Here is a 17,255-nt window from a genome sequence, read left to right on the forward strand (position 1 = left end):
AATAGTTATGAATATATGCTATCTAAACCTAGTTGAAATGGTTGCTGTATGAATTATACTTTCAATACTTGTCTAACATGATTGCAGGTTTTATCTTGATGAAAATGTTTTATTGATAAAAATCTGAATGAGGTGAAGCACACTAGCTAGAGGAATATATGGACTGAAGAAACAAACCTGTGGATAAATCCAAACATGGTAGAATCCTTGCTACAAATTTTGTTCTCTGTAAGCATTCAGAAAAATGTTGAATTTGTGATCTATAATTTACGTGTTTCTCAATTTGGTTGACATCTTCAAAATAGACTCAAAAACTTATTTTTAGTACTGTGTGTTATTATACTTACCTTTTAATGTTCTTTAAATAAAGAATGGTTGCAGACAGCGAAGTTCCTTGCAAATAGAAGAAGCTCGGTTTTGCTTTTGTGACTTTGTCTGTTATGTCTGATTGTCAACAAAATATAGAGACATACTGAAGACGATTATGGTTCATGGTTGTTTTTTTAGTTGAAACCATTATTATGAATTTTATGAATTTTTTTTTTAACATTGACATGGTCAAAGCCTTAACTATGCATACTGTTCTCTTCAGATTATTATCTTACCCCACCTTTTCCATTTTAATTCATTTTATTTTGATTCAATCTTTTAGTCAAGTTTAATGATAGTTTCGATTATGCCTTTTTAATAACAAAGATTAGATGTAGACATTTGCTTGTCCTTCTATGTTAGTGTGTTCTTACGAGGTCAATTCTTTCTTATCTCAAGAAACCTTATTGACCTACAAATTCTTATACTACGCTACTTACTACCACTGATATCTTAACAAAAGCACACAAACATGTAAGGTAAAACTCTCTCCAGAGAAGCTTGAGAAACACTGTAACTAAAATGCCTTGACCTCTTGCCAAGCATTTGATAGTTAAAAGTCTTAAATCCTGTCCAAATCATAGGATAGACATTCAAATCCTAAGATCATTAATTCCCCTAATAAATACCTATTGTTAAAACACCAAGGATCCCCACGACTGCTATGTATCTCATTTTTGACCTTCAACTGTGCTTATTGCTCTGTATGGTTCTCATGGTTCCGAGTATGAAGTTTGTAGTAGTTGTCAAAAATTCTCATACACCTCTTTCACTGCTACTTTTTTATCTTATCATGAGCTGCTTCAACACTGATTGAGACTTCTTTTGATTGTCTTGAATAGTATTCACTACCTTTTTTTGGCATTAGTGTTCCTCATATCTGTGTTTTACCTTTGAATACATCCTTCTCATTAGCTTGTATTTGTATCCTTCAAAATCATTGCCAGGGGACTGCTTCTGACTTGGAAACTATACTTTTTGATCTCATGACTGTGTTAGCTACCATCATGCTTGGGCTCACCATAAGTATCTAACTATGAATGCTTTGAAATAGAGCAGAGATATTACCACTATCCTTTGGCTGCAATTTATCCTCTCTGTTAGACTGTTCCTTACTTGAGCTGCTAATATGTCTATCATTTTGGACTTAAAGAGCTTCAAAAATTATTCTAATACCCTGATGGTATTGTTTCATCATTGGGACTACTCACCTGCATTCAAGAACTGCTAAACTATCATATTCACATAATATTGTCTCAATAATAAAAAGAGAACCCTAGGTCATCTTTACCATTATATGCTTTTGATCTTGCAACTCTGTGACTGCAAATAAGATTTTAGTGGGATTCTAGGACTTCTCCTATGTTTTGATTTTTGCTTTCTCCATTGGGGCTATATTGTTCTAGGGTCTTAAACTAAGACAATGATTGTATCCTATAGCTTCATCCCTAGTTGTCATTTGTATAATTTGATGCCAATAAGGACTGATATGTTGCTCCTTTCAATGAAGTGTCATAGTTCTTTGGACTGCTCATACCATATTCTAAAATTTTATGAAAACCCTACAATGAATGACTCCTTGACTATCATCATTGTGGATTTGAGTCTTGATTTGACTATATGGCTTCTCTCAATAGAAAACTATTTAAGGCATTTGTAACTTCTAATCCATGACTTCTCATCAAGCTTTGGCACATTGAGATTGGAACAGGGATCCTATACACCATCACTAGAGATTATCAACAAGAGAAGATTCACCTATTGATCCTTTGAACTGATAATTCTTGATTGCCTTTTTGACTAATCGTGCTTTGTAATGGTGATTATCTTATTTATGGCTTGATGGATATTGATCTCTCTCTCACAAGTGTTTCAACTAATCTTTGATGAATACAAACCCTTATCTTTTGTTGAGTGCAAATATCATGAATGCATTTATTTTTCTTAACTATCCATAATGACATTTTCAAATATCTGAGACTACACTTAGGCCTGTTGTCTCTTGATTCTTCATTGGACTGTGGTTTCTTTGATAGTTCTTTGTAGCTTTATCTTTGAATGGTCACTATCTTATTTGTAGCTTTGTATTTCCTTTATGGTGGCAGACCTCATGCAATTTTTTCACCTTTAAAACCAACACTAAACCTTTCAACAACCATCTTCATAGACAATTTGATATCAAATTGTGATACAACATTAATCATTTCACCACTGTTATCAATTATATTTTTGCATGCTCAGTGTCCATGCCTTCATTATGCTTGATTTGATGACTGCTGCAACTTTATTACTATCAAATCTGCTTCATGATGTCTTGTATGCATATGACATAATGCTAACCTATTTATCAGTGCTATAGACTTTTCACTTTGTGTCATGGCATCCTTTTATCTTTCATCAAGATTTGGGGGTGAAGAAAATAATTATGACACTAAATACCTATGACCTTGCACTATGAACTGCCCTTGCACATCTTCTAGAACTTCATGGGCTATGGAAATACTGTGATTTTGACCTTTCACAGCCTTTTGATTCTTTTTTGGGCTGCTAGATGGTTGTCTCTGATCTGACTGTAAACCTTGGTACTTCATATTTATTGTTCTCTCTTGAAAAGACTCAGATTAGGACCTCTATTCATGCTTTGACAGTGATACTTGACACTGTCATCTCCATATCATGGCCACTGTCATTCATCAAATCTCATATATTGCTGCTCTCAGTGTTATACCTATTAGTTATCCATGTTGAAGACTCTCACACACCTTCTAACACTATCTTAGACTTGGATTTTGCTATTTAATACAACATAAGACTGTAATGAGGCTGCTATGTGTCATTGATTTGACAATTTCTAATGTCTGGTAGATGACTTTGATTCTCTCAAATTGTTCTTTAAGCTTATATGGCTTGGTTCTGACCCTTATAAGCTTTTAGACTGATTTAGGCACTATGATCTTACTACAAATTTATTATTTATTGGTTGTTCTTTTTTTGATAGTGACATTTATCACTACTTTCATCTGAGGCAATCACTTCTTGACAGTCAAAAGGTTGCCCATCAATTAGTTTTCATTGTCTTTAGCTTCTTGAGACCTCTTATTTATTGATAGAGAAACACAATAAATTCTTCAATAATCAATCAAACCTACTCAAATAAAGAAAGAGCTTCTTCTAAAGTTGACAATGATCCCATACTCTAAGAAGAGGATTTCCATTTCTTATCCATGTTGATTGTTACAAGTCCTATGAGCTGCTCACGTGGCTATAACAGTGAATGTTACTACAAAAATTCTAAAATCCACCTTTCTATTTCAATGTAACCCTATAACTTGTAATTTTTTGTTGTGATTGTCTTTGTGTTTTGAACCGTTAAAAAACTCTTATCATTGTCTTTTTAATTCAAAACCCTTCTTCATTACAAGCTCTAAGTAATCTATTCCTTGCTATACTTATGATTATCTATTAATGTTATTCAAGAATTGGGGAAAAACTAGACACTATTATCAATGTCTAAACCTTCTAACAGACTACTCTACTAGTCCTTACTGTCATTGTTATTTTGGTGGAGGCTGGACTATACTTCATTTGAAACAAACAAACCATCCATACAAATCATGCTTTCTCAAAAATGTGACATCCTAGACTAGAGTAAAGAAGATAGCTAGCCCAGACATGAAATGCTTTGAATGTTCCAGACACGTAGCTACTCTTTGTTAGAATTTCCCTTCTAATTTTGCAACATGTCATGGTTCTCCTTCTACGTGGCTGTCATACTGCACCTTCGAATAGAGCTTACCAAACTAAATACTAGGGTTTTCTCCCATCAAAAGTGGAGTCCTCTACCAATGAACTCGAGATCCTCATCTTTACCACAAGTTTATCTTGAATTTTGATTGACCTTAGTTAGAATGGGCATTGAATAGTCTAAGAAAATTACCTCCAAAATGTTAAACTCAAACTTCAACTCATGAATTATAAGGCCATGCAAGTTTTTATTTCTCTTTTGATGAAAGTTTAGCTCCCCACTTTAAAGATTTTGACTGTATTACCATAAAACAAATGTGACACCTTTGAATAAATTAAGGCTTTAAAAACCTTAATAAAACTTGGAATGAGCCTGAAGCTTAGAATATGAAAAAGAACTCTAACAAAGAAGCCTATAGAAAATGTGTTCCACAACAGAAAGGCAGATTCAAATTCAATTTTGACATTGCTCCAAAGGACAACCTAGGTATTGCGGGAAGTGGAGGACTCATTATGGATAGTGAATGTAAAGCCCTTCGCATTATTAAGCGCTTTAGCCCTCCACTTTGGCATTAGGGGACTAGAGATAGAATGACGCTCACTCCTTGTGATCAAAGAACTATAATACTCTACACTAGTCTGTATGTCATGGCTCTTGGTGTTGGAGCCATTAAGGGCTCTTTGCCTGTTCATGGGGTAGAACAATTCGATGAGAATGATGGAAAAGAGAGAAAGCTGATATCAAACTTCTTCAACTGGTTTTTGTACAGCATAAGCATTGCACTTGTATTAGCTTTCTTTCTATCATATACACTATATGCAAAATTAACTCATTGTCTCAGATCAAATAACAGTTTGTTTGCATGATGACATTTCATAATGTACAATAATGGATTTATGCTTTCATAAGGCTTTAATTATTAGCCACTTTTCTACAAAACCTTCTTTCTGCAATCATTGACATATTTTTAATGTTTATTGTAAAATTTACATAGTGTGGTAAATTTTTATTTACAGTTGTTATACTTATTCTATACACATCCTTTTATAATTAATTTTTTAAGTTGTATATATATTTGCATCCCACCCCACCCCCTTCGTCATCCCCCTGTCATCCCCAAACTTAAGCCCTTGGTATGTTAAGATATGAAAGCTCACAATAGTTTCATTTGATATGTTAATCGAGGAAAAACCTACAATATATAGCTTCCAAGATTCCAAATCCATGACGATCATGAAGAGGGAGAAAACCAAAAAAAGAAATTGCTTATCCAAGTTTCCAAATTTGTGACAAGGAAAAAGTAGAATCTCAATCAAAGAAGGAGAATGTGCAACTCATTATCTTATTCTACCTAAGTAAAAATATTACCTAATTAAGCTTTTTAATAGTGGAATATCACACTTAGGATAAAACATATCCAAGGTAAATAAAATATTACATTGATAGGCTTCTTTGGTTTCTCTAAAATTGGTGCCTTATGAATTATGTTCTTGGATACTAAAGTTTCCAAATTCTGGGTACTCTTGATAGCTTCTCATAGAGATTGTGATTCGAAGGCTTTAACTTAACCTTTCAATGGTTTCTGTTGATGTGTTTTTTATGCACTATGCAACACAAAATAAAATACTAAGTATTTCTATCCTCTTGAACAAAATCCTCCCAAGTGCTAAACTACGTGATCAAATGGGGTGACTCCAAGATTCCAATAGTCAGGTCTTGACTTTATATTACAGATAGACTCAATGATTGTGATGTGATATCTGTTGGAATCACAAGGGGGACTTACGTTGCTTGGGTCAAGACCTATCCATTCTCATGTTTCATGACTAATTTACACTTCATGATTTAGGTCATCCTTGAGCAACATCTCGACTTAGCCAAATTTTGTTTTGTTGTACACTAATTCTTTAATTTTGACCCCTTACTAGCATTGCCTTAGGTTTTATTGAAATTCTTTCTTCTCTAGCATGGGCACATTTCTAGGGTTCATTCACACAAATTGCTCTTGATGAGCAAGCTAGTATCATGACCATGACTTAAACAAAATTTTAACCTAGTCAAATTATCTCCTCCAAACTTCTATGAGTTCATCGCCTTCATTCTTCATCATTTTGATGTCTTTTGTCATTGGAAGGTAATTCTTGACCACCATACCTCAATCTTGACCTATGCTACCATAAAACCCTACAACCTAGTCATGTTTACAATTGATATCTTGGTGACTTGATCACTTAATACAGCTTAATCATGTAGGTCTCATCTAACTCTGACTCCAACACTTAAGCAAATCAACCCTAGCAACCAAGTACTTTAGGAAATGTCTTGCAACTTGACAACATGGGTAATGATGGAGGAATGGAAGGTGAGACCTATAGAGGTGAGAGAGAGAGAGAGGGTGAGAGGAAGAGATAATGACCTGGAGAGGGTAGAGAAAGAGAAGTAGAGAGGGAGAGAAGAAGAGAGGGATGGAGAAAGAGACCTAGAGAGGGGAGAGAGAAGAGAGATAGTAGAGAGGGATAGAGAGGAGAGATAGAAGAGAGATACCAATGTCAATCTTTTTCTATTAAAAAAAAAATTTCAAAAAATCGGCCTACTGTCAGAATTCCGACATCAAAGGGTAAAAATTCCAACAGAGGAGTGTCGTCGAATGCACAACATCCTCGTCAGAACTCTCCTGGAGGTCATCATAATTCTGACACAAAAGGGTTAAAATTATGATGACCTCCAGGAGATTTCCAACGAGGATGTTGTGCATCCGATGACACTCCTCTGTCAGAATTTTACCCTTTGGAGTCAGAATGCTGATGATAGGCCGAGATCGCGATGGTATTCTTTCTAGCTATGACCATCCATGGTGGCCATTGGAAAGGTTGGAGCTGATGTCGGAATTGCGATGACCACAAGGATAGTCAGAACTTCCAACAAAAAGTCTTTGATGGCTTTTTTTGTCGGTAGTGCGATGAAATTTCGTCGGAATTCTGACGATTTGCCATCAAAATTTTGACCCGAATGTACTAGTGTCAGAAAAGGTATGAAGGGACTGCATTCTCTAAAGGTTAAATCATAACAGTTCATATTCTATTATGTACAAAATTCAAAATCTGCATAGTTAAGATGCAATTAGTCAGTTTGAAATTCTATCAAAGTACTTTACAGGAAACCTGTCAAGTCGGTGTATACAGGAAGCCTGTCAAGTCGGTTAATGAAGGAAATTTGGTTACTCAATTAAAACAAAAAAAAGTGAACCGAGTGCATTTAATGTTTTGACCTAACTTGCACGGAGCTCGATAAGGTATTTTTGAGTACTTAAAGGTTTTTTCACGGTCATTTTCATTCACCAAGTTTTCAAGAGAGCAAAGCAGAGTGAATCAAGGTGATCAAACTTCATTCAGAGCAAATTTCAAGGTATTTACATCAAATCTATTCACACTATCAAGATGGTTTCCGATCTTGTCAAATTGCTATTATCTACCGAGTGTGAAGCGTCAATCGTTTGTAAACCCTAAGGTTAGTTTGCAAAGTTTTACCTGAAACCTATAATGGTGCCCAAGATCCAAGATCCCGTAGTTGTCAAAAATATGGAGAAGCCCTCGCTGAAATATTCTTTGACTCCCAAAGTTGCCTCTAAACCGGATGACAAAACTAAATTTTCACTCATCTCGGATTGAGTCTTGTTAGTCGAAGATGTTAGATTCTTCACCAAATGTCGTGTTGAGGAACTCGGTCATGTTGAGATTAGTGACACATATAATGAAATTTGTACTGATGGCAAAATGGATAGCAAATTCGAGCATATCAAAATCAAGGGATTAACTGAAGCCCTAGCCCATCCCCGTGTGTTCAAACCCCAGTGGGTTAAGTTTGTCTTGAGTAGAGTACATGATGATTTTATGGGGCTAGAGGAGCAACCATTCAAAATCACCAAGGAAATCATTCATGTGATCACTGGGTATCCTATCTATGATCATGCACGAGCACAGAAAATGATATCACAGAAGGAGCTAATCAGTCTAACTGGAGTAGAATCTAATTACCAAGGACTGAAATTGAACAATGTCACTGACACAAAACTCAAGTTTGCAATCAGAGTAATTGGTTACTGTTTCTTCCAATCTGCAAGGGAAAATAATGTACCATGTGCCGCAGTTGACTTGGCCTACAAAATAGTGAAGAAGGGAATGAAAGTAGATTTATGTGAAGTGCTACTGAAGAACTTGTTTGAGAACCTGAACACAATAAGGAAGCCGAAGAAGAACAACTCGACAAATACACTGAAGTTTGGTTCACTTCTTGTATGCATGTTTTTCTACTTTGAGAAGTTCTTTCCCTCAGTCAGTAAAGTAGTTTGGGAGCTACACCGACCTATCACCCATCAAATCAATGATTTTATCAAGAAACTGGGAGATAACTTTAATGATATCATGGATGACTATTTTAGCAAATTTCAAGAGAAAATTCACAATAGGTATCGGATTCCACCACAGCTGGTAGAAAAATATAAGGATGATATATGTTTTGAGGTAGACACCGATTACTGTTATATGAATGTTGTTGAACTGAGGACTCAATCTTCGCCACCAATGGGTTATGAGATTGACTATGATATAACACAACAGCAAATTGATGCCTATCTATCATTGCCAAGGCATGCTACTGAACTAAGATATGGAACATATGAAGAGGTGAAGGAAAAAGTAAAAATGAGCATTGTAGTACCCAAGGCTACAAGAAAAGCTACAAAAATGATAAAGGTTTTATCTGAAAAAATTGGAGAAGAATCCTCCTCTACACTTGTCAAAGGCACTCTTGCCATTACCAAAGAGGAATCAGAAGCTCAAGAGGCAGCAATAACATTAAGTACCGAGTTGCCTAAGGGTAAAGTTTTGAAAAGAAAGAAACAAGACATTTCAAAGGCCCTACCGACACCACCAACAAAGAGACCCAACACTAGAGCATCAGCTGCATCACCGAGTAAGAAACAAAAGAGTGTTACTGTACCCAAGGTAACTAAAACCTACAAGAAATCTACTCAGAGACTCATTTTGGCAAAAGAGTCTAGTGATACAGAATCTGATGATGCGAACAAATTTCAGATTGTAAAAAGCAAGAAGGTAAATATTCATAGTGTTGAAAATTTTTGTGCCAATCTTAAAGAATACGGTGGATTTGTAGGATTTAGATATGTTAAGTATGAGACTAGGAAAAATGATGAGAAGCGACAAATTGAAGAAGTTGTCATCTACACACTTCTAAAGTTTCGGCTAGCTCCATTAGAACTAGTAAAGTCACTTCCGAGTGAATTATACTTACATATTGATAACAGATGGAAATATGCAATGGACTCAAAGAAACAAATAAGAGAAAGAAGTCTAGTCCATCTATTCCCTAATATGTCTGTAGCAGAAATTAAGGAGCACTTGACAACATACAATTCTAAATTTCTTGTCAAACAGAGAGCCTTAAAATTGATGAATGGGCTATACATTGATGTAGAAAATGAGACAAAAGCCAAGTGGCGGGAAATCTTCAAACTAAAGGATGTCAGTGAAAAATCTCAAGTTGAAATTGTTGATGTCACCAAGCAAGATCCTGATGTCACCGAGCAAGGTCCAGACCCAACTGACACTATTCAAATTGATGAAGATGTCATGGATGAAGAAGCACTGGAGCAGGAAATGATTGAAGGCACTACCTATGCAAAACTTGTATCTAGTGAATCTGTTTTAGAACAAGTTTAGCCTTATCCACCAGTGAAGCCACTTGTCTCAACCAAAGCTCCTAAGGATATAGAAAAAGGCACTGAAGGTAACAAGTCTGAAGCAGCAGAAGATACAACTAAAGATCAGACGTCTCAAGCACTGTCAAGCACTGCAAATGTTACAGCTGAGACCCCTAGCACTAAGACACCTAAGGACACTACAATGGCTATAGGAACTGACCAAAGTGTTGCATCTACTGAGCAACCTACTGAGGGTCAGCAAGCCTCACAAGCACTTGTCTTAGTGCAACCGACCAAAGGAAAAGAGAAGAAGGTGAGAAAGCATAGTTTCAAAATTGATTTGACTAAACCGATAGTGTTGCCCAATGTCGATATCTCAAAATTAAAAGGGCAAGCACTTATTGATTTCGGTGAGCTATGCAAAGCAAAGGTTGAACAGGTAAAACAATTGGCTATTCAAAAGAAGAATAAAGTACTACAGAAGGTGAAGACACTACTAACAGAAATGCTACCTTCGGCAACAGTGTCAACTGATGCAGCCATCCACATTCAACTGGATGAACTCCTTACTCAAATAGAAACATCTAGAGTTGATGCATCTGAGTACTTAAGCAAGCTAAAAGATAAAGAGCTTACAACAAAGATGATTGAAGAGGTACAAAAAGCTCTAGCTATAGGAAAAGTAAAGCTTGTCAAATTCATTGTTGAGTTGTCCCCTCAACTCAAGCATATTCTTTATTTATTTCAAAAACTTTGTACATTTTCCTTATTCATTAAAAATATCAAGAATAAAACTGATGCAATTGAGAAAGAGATCACCGATCTCTCAACTAAGTTGACCATTGAGCCTAATTCAGTTCAGAATTTTTATACCAAGCTTCAACATCTCATGGCTCAACAGTTAGAACTCAGGAATGAAGAGCATAAGATCAAGATAGATATAATGACCCTTCAGACATTATTCCTTCCTCATCTCTCATCAGTATAGGAACAGATCAACAGAGCTACACGCCTATCAACTACACAAGAGGGAAGCACTCTTGATGGCTTAATATCACTATTAGTTGATATTCAAGCCCAAAATTCATTAATGGAAAGTATAAAGGATTCACTCTCAGTCATCCTCACCGACACCCAGAATAAGTATAAATCTATTTTTGATCAGTTACCGCCCTTGGATAGAAATTAAGTTTTTGATGTTTGTCAAAAAGGGGGAGTAATATTATAATACTACATAGGGGGAGTAATACTATATTTGGAGAGAGACACAATTTTGGTAATACAGTTTTGAGTATTGTATACAAGGGGAGTATACCGAGCAGAATATATAAAGCACACAAGCACAGAACAGAACCAAGCATGCAAAATATGAGTTATGTACAAAATAATGATAAGGGGAGTATATCTGCATATACTATTTCATTGACTATTGTATATATTGTCAAGTGTAGTCATTTTTGCAAAGTATATAGATTTTTGAGTTATGACGTTGAAAGTAGTTTTTGTCAAACATCTCAACTAATGTCAAAAGGGGAGATTGTTACCACTTATCAAATTGCCATTAGTTTTTATATTCAAAGTCATACTATATATTATAGTCGGTTAGCATTACCAAATCATGCAGTCGGTATGAACAGTCTAGTTGGTTATAGAAGAAAGCAGTCACAGAACGCAGTATTCACCGAGTTGTTTACCGAGTATCTTTTTATGGCTACCGAGCAGTAAAGTTAACATGCCGAGTTGATATTCACTGAGTGAAATGTGTTACCAGATACATTGAACCTGGACATGCACATGAAAACGTGTTACAAGATTGAGGCACATCTAACCGTTATTACATTGGAAATTGCACTAGAAGACTGTGTATGATTGCAAGGTCAATCTAACCAATGAAATATTTTGTTTAGTTATTCATTCGAGGAATCTTGTTTGTAAGATCGAAGTAATGAATTAGATCACCGTTTTAAGAGATCTATATATACAGCATGGGAAGAGAGAAAAAGAGAGTATGTATGTATGTGTGTGTGCATGTATGAAGGAAGACTATTACAGAGACATGGAGGTCATCGAGAAGGTTTTCAGAGAACAGTCTAAGAATAGAGTAAACATAAGGGTTTACTAAGTTACTATATGGGCTACCGAGGTATGCTATACGAAAGGTAATCTTATTCTAAGCACATAGAATCTGCTATAACATTTCAAATGTAAAGTTGCAGATATTTGTAATGATTTTATTGTAATATTGTGAAGTTGAAAGAGAAACCTTTAACAGGGTAAAAGACTCTAACCAAGTCTATAAATTGTAAATCCTCTTACTGAGGTGTAGCATTCAGATTAATGTTGTAAAATCCTTTAGCAAGGTAGATCTAAAAGATCTTGTTACTCCTAACAGGGTAAGCTATCAAAAATAGCTAAATGTAGCTCTAACCAAGCAATCTTTATTATTGCAGTAGTGAAGTTGTGGGTGCCATCCCCACCACAGTTTTTCTCTCTAACCAAGAGTTTCTGCATAACCAAAATATATGTGTTATGGAGTGAATCATGTATGATTGTTATCTGTTTGTTTTAACTTTATTTTATGTTACTGCACTATTCTATTTATGCATAACAGTAAGGTTATTATTGAAGAAAGGTTTTGGAGTACTGATTCACCCCTCCCCTCTCAGTACATTAGCTTTCCATATTGGGCCTAACACTGGCAACTTTGCATTGCATGCAACTGACGGTTTTTGCAGCAGTCAAAAAAATGCTACCAATCAAAAATGGCTCTGAGTCATCAAAAACTGAGACAAGCCATTGTAGAGGAGCCTCACACAACCCCATAGGTTCAAACGGATCGACCATATGTGTCCTGGATTTGAAGAAATAGTCCGTCAAGTTTTGACAATTTTTTGGACTCAAGCCACTTGAGAGATCGCACCAGTATAGTATGACTCTCGACATTTCGACACTTTGGGATGCATGACAACGGTATACCTAGCATAAACTTGCCCATCCAGATGCGCTCGCGACGTCGGTTTATGCACACAATGAACCAAATCAATTATATCCAATCTGGCAACTTTGCATTGCATGCAATGATGGTTTTTGCAGCAGGCGAAAAATGCTACCAATCAAAAATGGCTCCAATTCATCAAAAACTGAGACAAGCCATTATAGAGGAGCCTCATGCAATACCACATGTTCAAATGGATTGAAAATATGTGTCCTGGATTTGAAGAAACAGTCTCTCAAGTTTTGTTTTTTGGACTCAGGGCACTTGAGAGATTGCACCGGTACGGTATGACTCTCGACATTTTAACGCTTTGGGATGCATGATAGGGGCATGCCTAGTGTATACTTTCCCACTCGGATGTTCTCACGGCGTTTATTTGTGCACACGATGAACCGAGTCAATTCTAGCCAATCTGGCAACTTTGCATTGCATGCAACTGATGGTTTTTGCAGCAGGCAAAAAAATGCTACCAATCAAAAATAGCACCAACTCGTAAAAAAACAAGATAGGCTATTGTAGAGGGGCCTCACATGACCCCACGAGTTTAAACGGATTGACCATATGTGTCCTGGATTTGAAGAAACAGTCTGTCAAGTTTTGACAATTTTTTGGACTCGGGGCACTTGAGAGATCACACTGGTATGGTATGACTCTCGATGTTTTGGCACTTTGGGATGCACGACAAGGGCATGCCTAGCATAAACCTACCCACCCGGACATGCTCGCGACGTCGATTTTCGCAGACGCTGAACAAAATTTGACCATTGTGAGCATGAGGGTGCTCTCGCACCAAACACATATTGTTGTTTATATTCATATTGTCAATTTTTGTTGTTTATATTTATATTGTTGATTACATATGCAAATATTCATTTGAATTTATAAAAGGGCAGCCACCAAATATAGTGAATACACAATGATGCTCTGCAAAAAGGATTAGAAAATCTGTTTGATGGCAACACACACAAGAGCACAAGAAACAAACGTTAGTGTTAGCAACAAAAGATTATCCTAAACAGGCATATCAAGAGAGATATTAAGCATGAAATAGAAAGCATATAAACATAAAATGAAATAGCTAATCAAGATGCTCATAGTTGCTCCTCCCTTGTTCCTCTCCTCTCCAAGTCCCAAATGAGTGTAGCTCTCAGCAGCTTTTTGCACTATGGATGCTTATGGAGGATTGAGATTTAATACTAAGCTTCAAATATGAAATGAAAAGCTAAATACTATGCTAGAGTAGATAGTGATGCTATGAAAAAGCTCTATGCTAATGCCAGTATAACAACAATACTCTAAAATGCTTCCTTTTGCTTGAGGAGAAGGGTTCTATTTATAGAAGAAATGGGGAAATGAAGGGTTAAGATTGAATGGTTTAATCAAGGGCCAAGTTTGAAAGTTGGGGATCCATGTGCACAATTGGCACCAATAAAATGGTGACAAGTGTCAACATAGGATTGGGTTGAGAGAAGAGGTTGGAGGCATTAAAGGCCTGAGAAGACCTCATGGTTATCTAGAAGGTAAGGGTCAAGTCTAAATTAAGATTACCCATTGGATTAAGAGTTAATCCAAGGATAAACCTTTGTGCAAATGTTTAAGAGATAATCATGGTCAAAGCATTAATGGCCTGATGAGACCTTTGGGTTGGGTAGAGGTTGAGTCAAAACAAATGTTTTAACCATGTGGGAGGGTTGAATTAACCATTAATGGTTATTGGAGACTTTGGGGATTAAGTGGTTGAAGGTTGGAAGCTTTCAAAGGTTATCCAAGACTTTGAGGGTTAATTTGTTGAACACACAAAGCATTAATTGCTTTTCAAAGACTTTGGAGTCTTTGAGAAGTGACTCCAATTTGCTTAGGAATGTGACAATATTTAGGGGATGGATTAGGCTAATTAGGAAGGGTTTAGAAGAATCTAGAAGGGGTTTAGGCATACAAGTGGATTTTGTAGGAAAATGCAAGTGGGAGAAATTTTGGTATTTTCAATTAAAATAAAATCATTTATTTCAATTAAATGGTGTAATTTGCATTTGGATAAATATTCAAATAAATATTAATTTATTTAAATGAGAAAAATGAAGATAAAGCATTAAAATGCTTGAAGACTTTGAGGGAAACCATTAAAGGCTTGAAGACTTTAAGGAAAACCATTAAAGTCTTAAGAAGACTATAGAAGGAAGCCATCAAGTTTGAAGACTTTAAAGCCATCAAGTTTGACTACTTTAAGGGAAACCATTAAAGGTTTCAAGTGGGTGAGGATAAATAGGATTTTAAATAAATAATTTATTTAAAATAGTTGTGCAACTTGCTTTTGTAGGAAAATACAAGTGGGTGGAGGATAAAGGTGATTTAAATAAATTATTTATTTAAAATAATTGTGCAACTTGCTTTTGTAGGAAAATACAAGTGGGTGGAGGATAAAGGTGATTTAAATAAATGATTTATTTATTTAAATGTGAGAGGTGGGATTTTGGGGGATTTAAATAAATATTAATTTATTTAAATGTGAGAGGTGGGATTTTGGGGGATTTAAATAAATATTAATTTATTTAAATGTGAGAGAAGATTTAATTAAACAAATATGATTTATTTATTTAATTAATGGTATGAATTTGGTTAAGTGAATTAAATCAAATAAATTGAATAATTTATTTAATTAATAGGAGAATAGGGTTAAGATGAATTAATTAAATATTAATTTAATTAATTATTAATTGATGGTTAAATAATCAAATAAATACTAAGTATTCATTTAATTAAGTGGACAGATTTATGTGACTACATTTGCCCCTCTTTGAGACGGTGCGGTTTATCGCGTCGTTTCAAAGAAAGAAAAATAGGTGTGAAGAAATGCCCCATAAAATGTAAATTTAATGGGTGGTATGCCCCCTCGAGAGATGGGCCGAATTTTATTTTGAAAAATCGAGCGATCTCTCGAAAAAGAATGCAAAGCGGAGGGGAGGTAGAATAGAAGAAATTAGAACTAATGATGAAAGAATGGGAGAAAATGGAGTGAATATGAAGAAACAACAAGCCAACGAGTACCCTGAGGTCATGCAAGAGATACATAGCAGATGTAGTGTGGGGTTTGGATTGATGCTATACAATTGATCAAAATTGTTTGGACAATCTGGTGCAATCGGTTTAATTGCCCCGGTCAAGTCAAAGCGTGACAGTTGATGTCAGTTGGTCGCTTGGACATGATAAAGTCTGAGTAAGTGAATCAAAGTGACCTGATGGTGACTTAGACAATTGATGTAATTGCCCGATGAAGTCAAGGTATATGAAGCAAAATACTCGTTGAGACGTAGACAATTGATGTAATTGTCCGTTGGATTGTGTTTGATTGGTTTGATCAATTGATAATGTGTGTGTGATGGATGGTTGTGGGGAATCATGGTAGCCCCGTTGAGACTAGGTCATTATGATAAATGCCTGATGTAGTCTAGGATTACCATAATCGATTACCTGTTGAGACCCGAAGATACTTGATCAGAGTATCTGTTGATAGTCTAGGTGTGTGTGAGTCGATGTATCTGTGCAGATAGAGTAACTTTCTTGACTTATTGGATGACTTAGCATAGGAAACACAATCCCTCCTATTTAGAGATGGATGGTGATGAACGTGGCTTGATTAGGTTGATTGGGACATGATGTAGGGTATGTGATGGTGATTATCGAGATGGGGAGGGTGGGGGGGGTTCAATGTTAGATAGAAGAAATGGAGGACCTATTACATTCCTATGGAAGAAGAGGAAAAATAGAGTATGCATTATTATGACTACGTATGCATGATATGCAGTTTTATGAATGTATGGATGGGTGGAATGCAACGAAATGCAATATATACAAATGAGATGGAATGACGATCCATAGTGCTCTATTTTCATCATTGAGCTTTAAAATGTTGTAAGAAAATACAAGCAACTTGACATAAAGATTCAAGATGACCAGAGTATTTCTTACATGGATTTTATATAGCAAGTTAATACAAGCAACTTGATATAATGGATCAAATTGACCTGAGTATTGCTTGCGGAACAGACAAGGATTATCTCCTTTCATGCATGACTTGGATCGTCCTCCTTGATCTTGGGCTGATCATATCCTGAGACAAGTGCATACCGTACTAAGAAATAAAAACCTTTATCCAAATTGGATGAGGAGGAACCAAAGAATGAGCATTGTACCTGTAAACAAATAGTATATACATAAAGAATAAAAAATAAGGATCCTTGGTAATGGTTCATGCTCATATGGTCGAGGTATACGCTGTAGTCAGCAAGCCGTAATGATCTATGACTGCATTTTGCATAAGATCATGTAGCTTGGTGAACTTCCCACGTAGACACCATTAGTACATGCCCCAGAACTTCATCGGAAATAATGCGCAAACGATACAAAACAATGCTGAAAGATCCCGATAC

The sequence above is a fragment of the Cryptomeria japonica genome, chromosome 3, assembly GCF_030272615.1.
Source record: "Cryptomeria japonica chromosome 3, Sugi_1.0, whole genome shotgun sequence".
NCBI lineage: Eukaryota > Viridiplantae > Streptophyta > Pinopsida > Cupressales > Cupressaceae > Cryptomeria > Cryptomeria japonica.